This window comes from Magnolia sinica, chromosome 3 (assembly GCF_029962835.1).
Source record: "Magnolia sinica isolate HGM2019 chromosome 3, MsV1, whole genome shotgun sequence".
Lineage (NCBI taxonomy): Eukaryota > Viridiplantae > Streptophyta > Magnoliopsida > Magnoliales > Magnoliaceae > Magnolia > Magnolia sinica.
The window spans coordinates 54,619,358-54,635,008 of NC_080575.1; positions in this window are offsets into that span (position 1 = coordinate 54,619,358).

Genomic DNA, 15,651 nt, shown 5'->3' on the forward strand with positions numbered 1-15,651 from the left:
ACTAAATAATCAGTGGAATTAGCTCGAACTACTTTCTATACGAACTGTAAGACCTAAAACCATTAGAAACATTAACCCAACATTACCTAGAAACCTAGGATCAGTCCCAAAACCCAGTTACTCTTAGGAGCACATTGAAACTCCGTGTCGGACCTGAACTACGCGTCGAAAGTCCAATTACCGCAAAACTATACAGTTATGACTGCCTTACTAGGCTTGACAACTATCACGGGAATCGAATCCAAATAGTATCCAGAAACGCACAACTTGAACCTGGAGCGAACTGTGTGAGAAACGCAAATATCTTTAGAAAATGAACTCAACTTAAGTGATTTGGGCCGTTCACTTGCAGGCCAAATTTAAGGTATCAGACCTTCAGATTCTAACCCAACTATACCCTTAGATCAGAAAAATTTTCCTACACATGTCAGTATACTTGTGGCCCTGATCGAGTGACGATAGCCGTTGAACTAAAACTGGTCCTCCACAGTCGATCCACAAATCTGATCGGATCGAAATCTTAACCTGACATAGATCCATTCTCAAGGAACTTTCTCTAGACTGCATGCAGGTAATGTACCTCCGGATGAGCTCCATTGGCCCGAAACAGATGCCCTTTGGCTATAACCTAAGTATACTACGGCCTTGGGGCCATTGACATCACTTCTGGGCCTATATAAGACCCAAAACCCACCCCTCTCATTCCATACGAATTTCCTAAAACCCTAGGAGAGAGAAGAGAGAAAAGAGGAGGAAAGAGTGAGGAGAAGAGAGAGAGAGAGAGAGAGAGAGAGAGAGAGATAGTTGCTGGGATTCATTCCCACTACTCCACGTGTCGAATCATCTCTCCCATGTTGCCACACCGTCGAATCCGAATCTATTTTTGGGTAAGAAACCCTAACCCTAATATTGATATAGGAATCCAAATAGAGTAATCGACGTAATAGCTAACATGTTTCGTGGTTTGGGTAACCGTTGTTCCGTATTCGGGTGCGTAGGATTCGAACTAAGTTCGAAACGAGTATACCGACGAAATGTGCAGACTATAAACGTTTAGGTTATGGTTTTCAAGGCTTTCAATGTAAGCTAATGATTTATGTCTGACTTGATTGCTACCATATGATCTTAGTTACGATGTATTCGATAATTTATACATGTGTGTGAACTATGTGAATACATGATGCGTTCAATGAGTTTTTGAAATGTTCGAATGAATATGAAATCATGATTTATGCTTGTCATGACTATTAACCTAGAATACATGATTGTTGTATGTATGACAACTCCCTGGCGAAAGGATTTGCCATAATATATGCTATAACTAATTTAATTTATATATGTGGTACTATGTAGTCTAAGTGTTTGATAAAATGTCTGAATGAGAAATTGTCTGATGAATTGTATTTATTAAGGGCATTGAGATAGGTTTCTTAACTACCTTATCTAGTTGTATAAATTCCTTCATGTAGTCTTAATTTCAACTCCGTAATTTATGTATAAAATGCATGTGTAATAACATGTTCTATGTGTTCGATAAAATGACTGAATGAGCAATTGCTCGATAAATTGTATTTAATAGGGGTGTTGAGATAGGATTCTCAACTACCTTATCAATATTTATAGTTCTCTTCATGTAATCTAAATTGTTACTACGTGATTTATGGATAAAATGTATATGTATGATGACATGTTCAATGTGTTTGTTAAAATGCTCAAATAAGATTTATATTTGAATTGTTTGTTAAATGTTGTTATGACTATCACATGTGAATACCTATTGTATTTGAGTATGATTGGGACTACTACGTAGTCCAGGCAATCGGTAACAATTCCTATTGAGTGGCGGAACCAGTCTCGCCACATTTGATGTGTTCGGTGAATCCGAGTCGTACAATGATTGTCGATAGTGGTTAGGCCACGTGGAGTGCTTATGTGCTCCATGTCGATTAATTCAGCATACGCTCGTACCAGTCGAACTTGTCTAATAAACCGATTGGTCTATTGTGTGTTTACCATGTATGGATGCTATTGCTTGAATCTAAGGTACCACTTACCAATGTAAGGCCCGTTCAACCATGGTACCATGATCCGCTAAGACTCATGAGCCGGGCTTGGTGGTATGGGACACCGTGGTCGAGATGTCGACCTATGCTGGGGTGACGAGCCTCCCTATAGTAACCAGTGAGCAACCCAAAACTAGTGAGCCGAATACGGTGGTATGGGACACTGTATTCGAGCTCTCGGCCTACCCCGGTGCGACCTAGCTGTGGTCCCAGCATGGGTTAGGGTGTACCGTCTGATCCGGACTCCCTTCAAAAATAGCGTTCTAGTTGGTAGGACGTTGGTGGAGTAACCTCGAGTATAATCAATTGAACTTGCCTACCTACTGCTTTCAGCAGGGGTGATGCCCTACAACTTGCCTATCGTATGTGATTAACTAGGATTAACGACCCTAGATGGATCATTGTTTGGGTAAGTGATATAGAGGGAGGTACCTTAGCTTCCCGAATCTGGTGTATGAATAAGCTTAATAAATTACTTGGCTAACACGACCATGCACTGCATTGAATGTGCTTTGGCGAGGAAGCGCACGTTTAAGGAGTTTGTCATGCATGACAGTGAAATGAAGTCGATGAGGGAGTGCAGGCGAGGGCATACATCATTTCAGCATATCATCCCTGCATTAATAAGAGTAGTTATGATTGTTTAATGTATTGCTTTATCACTACTGCTTGACTGAATTGATAACATGTTAACCTTTGCTTTATAGTTCCACTGAATTTGCTACTCATTCCCACATGGGATGCTGTTTTAAAATATCAACCAGATTCTGTTGTAGATGCAGGTAACGACGGATTCTATGCAGCTGAAATGGACGTCATGGATGAGGAGGAGGAATTCTCCTATGTTCAGCTATCAGGCAAGTCTTTGTAGACCTTGTTCTGATTCGATGGGATTATAGGGTTACATGGATTAGTTGGACAGTTACACTTTGATATTTTACAAATTTTGGATCCATACATGTATATATTCAACCTGGTAACATACTCATACTCTAGCGGTTGTGAAACACTTATATACTTTATATATCTATCTCAGTCTTCTACTTGCCTAATTATATTAACTCTGGAGTATGATATGTTGTTTTAGTCTAATCTCACTCATGTTTAAGTGCACTAATATGGATAACATTTAATCATCATTATCTATGTTGCATAAGTGATGCGTCGAAACTCGAGAGTTGAACTTTACTCGACCCCCGATTTACAAGGCGTTACAAGTTGGTATCAGAGCATGATTTGACTTAAACTGGACCTGGGTTATGGTAACACGACGCACACTGATGTACTTTGACTTAGGAGGGGGTGATGAAACGTAGAAACAGTCATAGGATTTCAAGTTTCACCGACGGGCGAAACTGACCATTGAAATCGGACCCATATGCATCTGTGATCATGCGAGACGATCCCAATTCCCTTCCAGACTGTCAATCGACAGGTTTTAGATGATAATTCAACATATTCTGCATTCAAATGACCCGAAAAGCGTGAATATGGACGAGATGGATCCGAAAACATCTCAAACGGGCGTAGGGGCCCAAACCGCATGAAACAGTGGGACGCAAGGTGGGTCCCATACATTTTCGGCACCCTGGGAGGGGGATGCCATCGTCCCTAGGGCGAGCCATCGCTTAGAGGTCCAGCGGACCGCGATGGCATCCCGCTTACCGAGAAGCCTCCCGGTCCAAGTCCAGTGGGCCGCGGCGGGCCGACTATGTACACTCATATGGGGCCACGGAAAACATGTGGGGGCCCTCTATTTCTCCCCTTTTTGCTTTATTTCATCCCCACCTAACTTCTATATCCTTCCAACCCCTCCAAATCCTTGATTTTTCACCTCAAATTCCCCCCTCCATTCTCATATCTTCTTCTTCTTCTTCACTACATACCCATCTCCACCATCTTCCTCAAAAACCCATCTTCTACAACCACCCATCTCCATCATTCTCCTTATTTGAGCACAAAGCCTATACCTTTGTGTCTCATAACTGACAAGCCTCACTATCCACCCTATTCCCAAGCTTTCCCGACTTCTATGGCTCTTTTTAAGCTTGTGGCTGCGATCTTCTCCCTCTCCACACTTCTTTCCGTCATGGGAAAGAAGAGGGCTTCCACAGATGAAGATGGGCCTAGCCGCCCAATCCGTCCAAAGAAAAAATCGGGCACCAAAGCAAGTACAAGCGCCGCATGAGAGCAGAGGACGAAGCGGGATCTCAATCCCCAAGTTTCGCTTGAAAGAGCCCTACCGCCGGGCGTCGCACATGGTAGGTTCCAAAGTCGTAGAGTTCTCTTTGAAGCTCACGTGGACGAGAAGTTATTTGGGTTATATCTGGTGATGGACCTCCTATTGGACGCTGGATGGGGTCCCATACTCAAAGGCAAGTCACGTGCATGTGAGAGCACTGTCCGAGCCTTCAACGCCCACATACGGGACCCATTGCTAGAGCCTATAAGTGTCATAGTTTATATCCCTTTGTGTTGTCAAATTTGTGGTGCTAAAGACACTGTTATGAAGCTTGCATCTGTGAAGAACAATGCTCTACTCAAGATTAACTTAGGGTGACAAGCACTGTTCACAAGTCAAGCCTCGAGAAAGTGAGTTTATTATCAAGATCTCAAGATGCATTTAAGTTCTACCTCAAGATCTCAAGAAGCTTTCAAGATTGAGCTCCATCAAGACTTCAAACTCCATTACTTTCAAAGGTCACTCGTCTCTAAAGTTTCAATGTCCTTACTTCACTATTGAGGTATGACTAACCTTAGGTTGACCTTTAGAGTAGGTCATTTTGGATACATAATTCATATGTTTTCTATAAGTGAATTTGGTCTGTTCTAAGACTAGTCCTGGACTTTGTTCGACTACTCCTAGCACTGCTTCGACCTGTTTAAGAAATTCCTGGATCATTCGTAAGTTTGTTACAAAAATCAGAAATTTTCTGTTAGGCTTCGACTAGTCCTGGGGATTGTTTGACCAATTGTAGGAACGACTAAATCTTCGACCAGTCGTAGACCTACGACTCAATGTACAGCAATGAAAATCAACTTGCTTCAACCAGTCGTGAGAGCCTACGACCAGTCGTAGGAGACCCACGACCAGTCGTAGACCACCTACGACCAGTCGTAAAACTGTCAAATCTTAATGCGCCCGAATTTTTCAAATCTTTTGGTTCTACGATCAGTCGTAGAGGTCCTTAGACTAGTCGAAGGTGTGATTTGCTCACCTATAAATAGAGCACGAATCTCAGAATAAAACATGAACTTTAAGCTAAATTAATTCGGTCTTCTGAGAGATAAGTCGGTGCTCCATATAAGCTAAGTGTGCATATTTAATATTCTCTTTCTTTAGCTTTCTTAATTGATTTTGTTCCTTACATTCCAATCTAATCTGAAAAGAGGAATTGTTGTTTTCCGTTTTCTAGAATCAAAATCAGTTAGAGCTAGCCCTTTTGTTTTAATTTAAAATCTATTAGAACCTAGAACCATTATAAAGTGAGTATTGGACATTGAACTTTGACATTCAAATCTCTACTCCGACTTAGTTCTTCTGGGCTGCTACAACGAAGGAGAAAATCAGGTATTTTACAATTTGTGTAATTTGCATTGTTTGGTTTTGTTTGATGTTAAGCCAAAAAAATTTCAAAGTTATTGGTTATCTGAGGAGAGCCAGAAAACTCAGAAGTGAAGGTTTTTGAATTGTGTAAGCCCTTTGAAAAAAGACACAATTGTGAAGGTTTTGGGTGAACCTGTGAAAACCTATTTGATAGTGAACGCTAATATCCCCTGTGTGAGGATATTAGGAGTGGAGTAGCATTCTGTGTGGTTGTTGTTTAACAGTTGGTGAACACACAGGCGAACCACTATAATTCTGTGTTGTGGATGTGTGATTTATATTTTCTATCTTTTATCATTCAGAATTGTGGAATGTATGTGTGGATGTGAATGTTGTAAATTTTACATTTCAAGCACAGTGGGGAATGTTGTAATAATTTAGATTTACATTTCAGCATTATATTTTTGCTATCTCTTTATTATTACGTTAAACTTCAGTTTCTCTATTTGTTCTAGAAATAAGGTTGTCCTACCATAAACTTTGGTTTTTGGTGTAAGGTTGTCCTTAAAACAATTTGTATTTTTATTTCTCTATTTTAAGTTGCTCTCCATTCCTATTATATGATTGTTATCTATTCTTTGTTTCATATTCTGCTATATTTATTTTTAATTTGGCATAGTCCTATTCACCCCCCCTCTAGGACATATAGCTTGGCCATTTCAAGTGGTATCAAAGCCTAATAGCTCGCTCTTATTGCTTTTTATTTGGATTTAATTCCTGAGCTAACGATCTAAGCTATATATAAGATGTCAAATTTTGATAGCCTATCAGTAACTAGGCCTCCACCCTTTGATGGCTCCAATTATGCCTATTGGAAAGCCAGGATGAGGATCTTCCTCAAATAAATGGATGAGAGTGTGTGGCAAGCCACAGTGACTGAATGGAACCCACCTACCACTGAAGTGACTGGTATTGATGGTTCAAAATCAATGAAAGTAACACCATATTTCTCATGGACTACCCTTCAGAAAAATGAAAGTAGTGCCAATGCAAAAGTACTAAATGCAATTACTTGCGCACTATCACCGGATGAGTTCAAAAGAATCATATCCTGTGATACTGCAAAGCAAGCCTGGGATATATTAGAAATGACACATGAGGGTACTACAATTGTAAAAAAATCTAAAGTCCAACTCCTCACAACTGAATTTGAAGAAATTCATATGGAGGAAAATGAAATGTTTATGGACTTTTACACAAGATTAAATAACATTGTAAACTCAATGTGGGGTCTTGGCGATAAAATCTCAGAAAGTAAAGTGTGTGCAAAGATACTACGCTCACTTCCTGAACAGTTCAACTCTAAGGTAACCGCAATCCAGGAACTTCGTGATACGGATAATATGAGGGTAGAAGAACTAGTTGGTTCTTTACAAACCTATGAGTTAAACTTTAAAGCTCCTAAAAGTAAATCCATTGCTCTCAAATCTTCTAAAGGTATTTCTCAAGAAAACTCGGATTTAGAAAATTCTGAAGATGATATGGCTCTTTTAGCGAAGAAATTTTACAAGATTTTCAAAAGCAAGAAAAGGGTAGATATTCTAAAATCAAATGATAAGAAAAGATCTAAACCTAGATCTAAAAGTTGGAAGTCTCTAAAAGATAGTCAATGTTACAATGCCAAGAGTATGGGCACTTAGCAAACAAATGTCCTAAAAAGGATAAAACAAAAAGAAAGGGAATGTTGGCTACTTGGGATGAATCATCTGATTCTGAAGCTTCTTCTGAATCAAAATATTCTGAAACTGAGTCGGGCAGTGAAGTTAAATCCCTTATGACTCTAGCCAAATTCACTTTTTCAGATCATGATGATTCGACTGGTGAAGAAAATCTGAACAGTGATTAAGAAAATAAAGATGATCTTCAAGATACTTACAATGCCCTATACAAGGAAAGTTGTAAAATTGCTGTCAAACTTAAACTTCAAAAAGAAAAGTTTTTTAAACTCAAAGAATGTTTTGAATCACTTGTTTTAGAAAAATTCCAAATTTCAGATTGTTTTGAAAAATTAAAATGCGATTTAGAATTTAAAACCTCGCTGATTGAAAATCTGAAATCTGAAAATGAGATACTTAAAAATGAAGTATCTTCTCTTCTGAGTTTAAAAGATACATGGAGGTATGCCCAAGGAGATCCAAAGTTAGAAAAACTATTATCCGGATTAAGAAAAAGTGGCGATCGATCCGGATTGGGCTATGATAAGAATACAACTCCTAATCAAAAGTATTCTCCTCCCAAGTTTGTGAAAGGAGAGTCCTCAAACTCAAAAGGGAAAAGTACTTATCAAAGTTTTTCAAAAAATACAAAAACTTTTCAAAAACCTAAAAGTAGCCATGTTAACTTTAAAAATCAGAACCGAAACCCTCTTGCTGAAAAGATAGTAGATTTACTCAAGGAGCTCTTAAAATTAACTCAGTAGGTCTTTCTTACAACATCAGTCAGAAGAAGACCAACTATACTCCTAAACCCAAAACAGTTCTGAAATGGGTTCCTAAAGTTGCTTGCTTGGTTGCTCACACCACTTTCAAAGCAACAAGCCATTCAAAGTGGTACCTAGACAATGGATGCTCAAGGCATATGACTGGTGATAAAGGTTTATTCACCAATCTCAAAGACATGACTGATGGTTCAGTCACATTTGGTGATGACAGCAACTGCAAGATTATGGACCAAGGTACTATTCAACTCTATAACCTTCCTTTGTTTAAAAATGTTTTATATGTTGAAGGTCTAAAACATAACTTGCTTAGCATATCTCAAATATGTGACAATAACCATAGTGTACGGTTTTCTAATCAAAATTGTGAGATTCTAAACAACAAGGGGTCAGTAATACTAACTGGACGTAGAACGTCTGAAAACTGCTATATTGTTAGCGAATCCAACTCATCTATTCAATCATGTTACATGGTCCATACAGAAGAGACTGACTTATGGCACAAACGTCTTGGACATGTACACTACCGAAATCTATATAGATTGAGTAAATGGGAACTTATAAGAGGTCTACCCAAACTACAAAAATTAGATAAAATATGTTGTGAATGTCAGATTGGCAAACAAAGAAGCAACTTACACAAAAAGGTGAATTCCAAAACCACATCAAGACCACTCGAGCTTCTCCATATGGATCTAGTAGGACCTACCAGGACGGAAAGTCGAGGTGGCAAAAGATATATCTTGGTAATTGTAGATGACTTTACCAAATATACATGGGTAGTCTTCTTAAGGGACAAATCAGAAACCTTTGAAGAAGTGAAAAAGGTTCTTAAAAGGATTCAAACTGAAAAAGGCTCTCAAGTCAATAAGATTTGTAGTGATCATGGATCTGAATTTGAGAATAGCGGTTTTGAGAAGTTCTGTAGCGAACAGGGAATATTACATGAATTCTCAGCGCCCAAAACTCCACAACAAAATGGTATAGTTAAAAGGAAAAATAGAGTGCTTCAAGAAATGACTAATGTCATGTTGAATAGTATGAAGCTCTATAAGAATCTTTGGGCTGAAGCAGTTAATATTGCTTGCTATATTATTAACCGTATTTACACTAGTAAAGGTAATAATAAAACGGCTTACAAAATGTGGTTCGATAAAAAGCCTACTGTCAAATACTTTCGAGTTTTTGGCAACAAGTGCTATATTTTATGAGATCGTGAAAATCTGGGAAAGTTTGATATGAAGACAGATGAAGGGATCTTTTTGGCAGCGAGCTTATAGGGTTCTGAACAAAAGGACCGGTGTGATTCAAGAGTCCATCAACGTGGTCATTGATGATCACTTAAACACACCAGTCTCAAATTCAGATAATGATGAAGTGCTAGTAATTGATAAATCTGATATTTCATCTAATCAGACTAATTCTGAACTGAGGACTGTTAAAGATCATCCAACCTCACAGATTCTTAGAAACCCTCTCACTGGTGTTCGTACCCGTAGACAACCTAAGGATATATGCAATTACGTATGTTTTACATCTCAGATAGAAACATCTAATATAAAAGAAGTTCTTGCTGATGAAAATTGGATTGTTGCGATGCAAGAAGAACTTAACCAATTTGTGAGAAATGATGTTTGGTATCTCGTACCTAGACCTAAAGATAAACACATCATTGGAACCAAATGGATTTTCAAAAATAAGTCTGACAAACTTGGCAATATAATTAGAAACAAGCTAGGCTAGTGGTACAAGGTTACACTCAAATTGAAGGTATTGACTATGATGAAACCTTTGCACCAGTAGCACGTCTGGAATCAATCAGACTCTTTATATCCATTGCGTGTTTTAGAAAGTTTAAGATTTACCAAATGGATGTGAAAAGTACATTTTTAAATGGCGATCTACATGAGGAAGTTTATGTTGAACAACCAATGGGTTTTGAAGACCCCAAAAATGCTGATCATGTGTATCGTCTTAAAAAGGCACTTCACGGTTTAAAACAAACTCCTAGGGCATGGTACGAGAAACTAACAAAGTTTCTATTAAGTCATAATTTTCAAATGGGATGTGTTGATAAAACTCTGTTTATTAAAAAACATAAGGATCACATCTTATTAGTACAAATCTATGTTGATGATATCATTTATGGATCTACTTGTACTGACATGACTATTGAGTTTGCAGATTTGATGAAATCTCAGTTTGAAATGAGCTTGGTTGGGGAATTGAATTATTTCCTCGGGTTGCAAGTAAAATAAAAACCTAATGGAATGTTCATTTCTCAATCTAAATATGCTATGAACTTAATTAAGAGATTTGGATTTGAGAATGGTAAGAACTTTGATAGTCCTATGAGTACAACCTTGAAACTCTCAAAAGATTCTGCAGGTAAAAATGTGGATCCGAAATTATATCAGAGTATGATTGGTAGTCTATTGTATTTAACTGCTAGTAGACCAGATATCGCTCTAAGTGTTGGTATTTACGCTAGATATCAATCTGAACCTAAAGAGTCGCACTTGACTGCTATCAAGCGGATTATACGATATGTCGCAAGTACTATTAATCTCGGTCTCTGGTATCCTCATGAAACTAGTGTTCAATTAGCTGGGTACTCGGATGCTGACTGGGCTGGTAATCTTGATGAGCGAAAATCAACCAGTGGTGGTTGTTTTTATATCAGAAACTGTTTAGTTTCTTGGTTTAGCAAGAAACAATGTTCTATATCACTTTCAACAGCTGAAGCTAAATATATCGCAGCTGGTAATGCGTGTACATAGCTTGTTTGGATGAAACGTATGCTAAGTGATTATGGAATTAAACAGGATTTTATGTTATTATATTGTGATAATTCCAGTGCCATAAATATTTCGAAAAATCCAATTCAGCATTCTCGTACTAAGCACATTGACATTAGATTTCATTATATTCAGGAATTAGTAGAAGAAAAAGTTATATCTTTGGAATATATCCCTACCAAGAATCAACGTGCTGATATTTTCACTAAACAGCTTGACAAAAGTAGGTTTAACAAAATGAAATTTGATCTCGGCATGTGCATTTTAAAATGATCAATTATGCCTATTTGTATCATAGTGTATATATTTGCTAGTTCAGTTTTCAAATCTTGAAAAATATGTAAAAATCATATTTTTTGGCCTGTACTCGACCAGTCGTGAGTATCCACGACCTATCATGATACGACTAGTCGTGTATATCCACGACCAATCGTGAATCACGTGGATTCATTTAAAATTTGGAGAAAACATCTTCTTCTTCATTTCAACTTCTCTCTCCAACGAGCCGACACACGACTAGTCCAACCCATTTTCCAAAATCTTCAAGGTTAGTGCTCTATTTGCATTTTACTTGTAGATTTGTCTAGATTGCTTCTATTTCTCTCTTGGAGTTGTCTATTTCGAATTTAGTTAAGATTTGAGAATTTTCTTTTGAAAAATCTGATTTGAGAAAACCCATTTCTCAATCCTTTGCAACTCTCTATATTCTTGAAATCTTAGTTGCATATGGCTTCTAAAGGAAGAAAATTTACGTCCCGTGGTCCGTCTTCTTCTTCCAGGTCAGCCCCTATCACTAAGCGTCATCTTAGGGCTCCTGAGGACGATCCATCTTATGTTTGGGACATCCGATTGCGTAATGTTATTGTTGAGCATCCAGTTGATATTAATCATGTTGCTCCTTTTGATATTTTTCCTATGCTCCAATCTGTAGGTTGGAATAACTTATTGCTTTGGGGTGGGTTTGCATACTGGTCCATTGCCCAATCCATGTTTGCATGCATATGTGCTTTCTCCCTGGAAAATTTAACTTTTTCTATCTCCACAAGAGAAGGATCATTTAAAGTTGATCGACATTTGATTTCAGCCCTTATGGATATTCCAGTGAATGATGAGGGTATTCTTATCCATACTTTATATGATAAACCCTCTATCGCTGAAAAACGTATGCTGACTAAGGACTTATGCAATTTGGATGTACAATGGACGCATAAAGGGAATGCGCTTCCCTCAAGGTACTTGTTACCCAAATACAGAATTCTTCACAAAATCTATGTCTAATTTGTATCCTCGGTCGGGTAATAAATCTGAATTAACGTCCTTCACGATTCCTATTCTTCATTCTGTTGTTAGAGGTGTTAACATTTGTTTACCATCCTTGATTTGTCATTTCATCATTCAGTTTCGTCTCCATCCTGGTCATAGTGACATTCCTTTTGGATATTTGATGACTGTGTTGGCTACACATATGTCTGTCGACATGCCAGTTGGAGAGGCCCCTATCCATCATTTGATATTTAATAATTCCAATATCAATAAGATGAAACTGGATTACCTTCCTGGCCAAGGTGATGGTGTTGGCGGTGTGGAAGCTGAACATAAGGAAGAAGCTGGTGATCTTCCACCTGATGATATTTTTGAAGAGCTTGAGTCCGATTCTACAAATGATCCAGATTATGAGCCTTTTTCATTTGATGCACGTCTAAGTGCATTGGAAGATAAAGTTGAGGGTCTAAATGCTAAGATGGAAAACATGTCTGTTGCCCATGATTTGCAGTTCAAATATTTGTGCAAATATCTTAGGCGCTTGAACAAAGGCATGCATCAACTTGATCCTTCCATTCCTGCTCCTTCATCTGGGTCAGATAGTATTATTAAGTTTGCTGGTTTGTAATAACTTTATTACTTCTAACTTGTTTTGAGTTTGTCACTCTCTTTAACTTAACTCAGTCAATGAATTATGTGTGTTGCTTATGTTATGTTCTCATATCTTGATTAATTACCTCTCATATTTCTCATTGATTATTTCTCCTCAACCATCTATCTTGTGCTTCCTTTGTCATATTGTGACAAAAAGCGGGAGTATATGGATATGTTATATATGGATGTTGTCATGAGGAGAGAGTAGTATTGTTTTGTATGATGTTTTATGAGTATGTTACCCAGGGGGAGTATGTGCAGTGGTGTGCAGAGGTGGACTGAATATTGATTTACAAGTCTACAGGATGTTGGTTGAGAATAACTGGTTTACAAGTCTACAGGATGCTGGTTGATAATAACTGGTGCATGATTCTTTAATCAGATATTCTTTGTTATGAAACATATCTTGAAAGTGTGTTTTGTAACTAATTTGACAAAGGGAGAGATTGTAAGTGCCATAGTTTATATCCCTTTGTGTTTTCAAATTTGTGGTGCTAAAGACACTGTTATGAAGCTTGCATCTGTGAAGAACAATGCTCTACTCAAAATTAACTTAGGGTGACAAGCACTGTTCACAAGTCAAGACTCGAGAAAGTGAGTTTGTTTTCAAGATCTCAAGATGCATTTAAGTTCTACCTCAAGATCTCAAGAAGCTTTCAAGATTGAGCTCCATCAAGACTTCAAACTCCATTACTTTCAAAGGTCACTCATCTCTAAAGTTTTAATGTCCTTACTTCACTATTGGGTATGACTGACCTTAGGTTGACCTTTAGAGTAGGTCATTTTGGATACATAATTCATATGTTTTCTATAAGTGAATTTGGTCTGTTCTAAGACTAGTCCTGGACTTTGTTCGACTACTCTTAGCACTGCTTCAACCTGTCTAAGAAATTCCTGGATCAGTCGTAAGTTTGTTACAAAAATTAAAAATTTTCTGTTAGGCTTCGACTAGTCTTGGGGACTGTTCGACTAGTCGCAGGAATAGTGTCGACTTCATCTTCGACCAGTCGTACACCTACGACTCAATGTACAGCACTGAAAATCAACTTACTTCGACCAGTCGTGAGAGCCTACGACCAGTCGTAGGAGACCCACGACCAGTCGTAGACCACCTACGACCAGTCGTAAAACTGCCAAATCTTATCGCACCCGAATTTTTCAAATCTGTTGGTTCTACGATCAGTCGTAGAGGTCCTTAGACCAGTCGAAGGTGTGATTTGCTCACCTATAAATAAAGCACGAATCTCAGAATAAAACATGAACTTTAAGCTAAATTAATTCGGTCTTCTGAGAGATAAGTCGGTGCTCCATATAAGCTAAGTGTGCATATTTAATATTCTCTTTCTTTAGCTTTCTTAATTGATTTTGTTCCTTACATTCCAATCTAATCTGAAAAGAGGAATTGTTGTTTTCCGTTTTCTAGAATCAAAATCAGTTAGAGCTAGCCCTTTTGTTTTAATTTAAAATCTATTAGAACCTAGAACCATTATAAAGTGAGTATTGGACATTGAACTTTGACATTCAAATCTCTACTCCGACTTAGTTCTTCTGGGCTGCTACAACGAAGGAGAAAATCAGGTATTTTACAATTTGTGTAATTTGCATTGTTTGGTTTTGTTTGATGTTAAGCCAAAAAAATTTCAAAGTTATTGGTTATCTGAGGAGAGCCAGAAAACTCAGAAGTGAGGGTTTTTGAATTGTTTATGCCCTTTGAAAAAAAACACAATTGTGAAGGTTTTGGGTGAACCTGTGAAAACCTATTTGATAGTGAATGCTAATATCCCATGTGTGAGGATATTAGGAGTGGAGTAGCATTCTGTGTGGCTATTGTTTAACAGTTGGTGAACACACAAGCAAACCACTATAATTCTTTATGTTGTGGATGTGTGATTTATATTTCCTACCTTTTATCATTCAGAATTGTGGAATGTATGTGTGGATGTGAATGTTGTAAATTTTACATTTACAGCACAGTGGGGAATGTTGTAATAATTTAGATTTACATTTCAGCATTATATTTTTGCTATCTCTTTATTATTACGTTGAGCTTCAGTTTCTCTATTTATTCTAGAAATAAGGTTGTCCTACCATAAACTTTAGTTTTTGGTGTAAGGTTGTCCTTAGAACAATTTGTGTTTCTATTTCTCTATTTTAGGTTGTTTTCCATTCCTATTCTGTGATTGCTATCTATTCTTTGTTTCATATTCCGCTGTATTTATTTTTAATTTGGCATAGTCCTATTCACCCCCCCTCTTGGACATATAACTTGGCCATTTCAGAGCCCCTACAGTTCACTATCCCCATGGGAAGGTGCGAAGCCATAGTTGATGTTAGTGTGATAGCTTAGATTATGGGGATGGAGCGTGGTGAGGTTCATGCTAGCGAGAAGAATCTTAGGAGTGTGTATGAAAGAGATCGCCACACGCGATTTCTTTACGGCCGACTGATCCACTGGAATCAAAGTAACTGCCTAGCAGCGACTAAGATGACTCCTGACTTCCGCCTACTCCACCATATATTCACACACAATGTGTATCCTAGGTGGGGTAATCGCTCCGAATGCACGAGTTTGATGGTGGACTTCCTATACAGAGCTGGGCAGGGAGACAAGCTGTGCCTGCTTACATACATACTGCTACAGATAGTACAAACTGCACGCTCTGTTAGGGGAGATGTTATACTCCTCTTTGGTAGACTCATATGCAAGCTTACTCATGAGTTCGAATACCAACTTGACTTGGAGCTTGTGCCAATCCACTTCATCAATGACACTACGCTCAACAACATGGGTATTGGGCAACGACAACGCTAAGCCTGTCTAGATGAGTA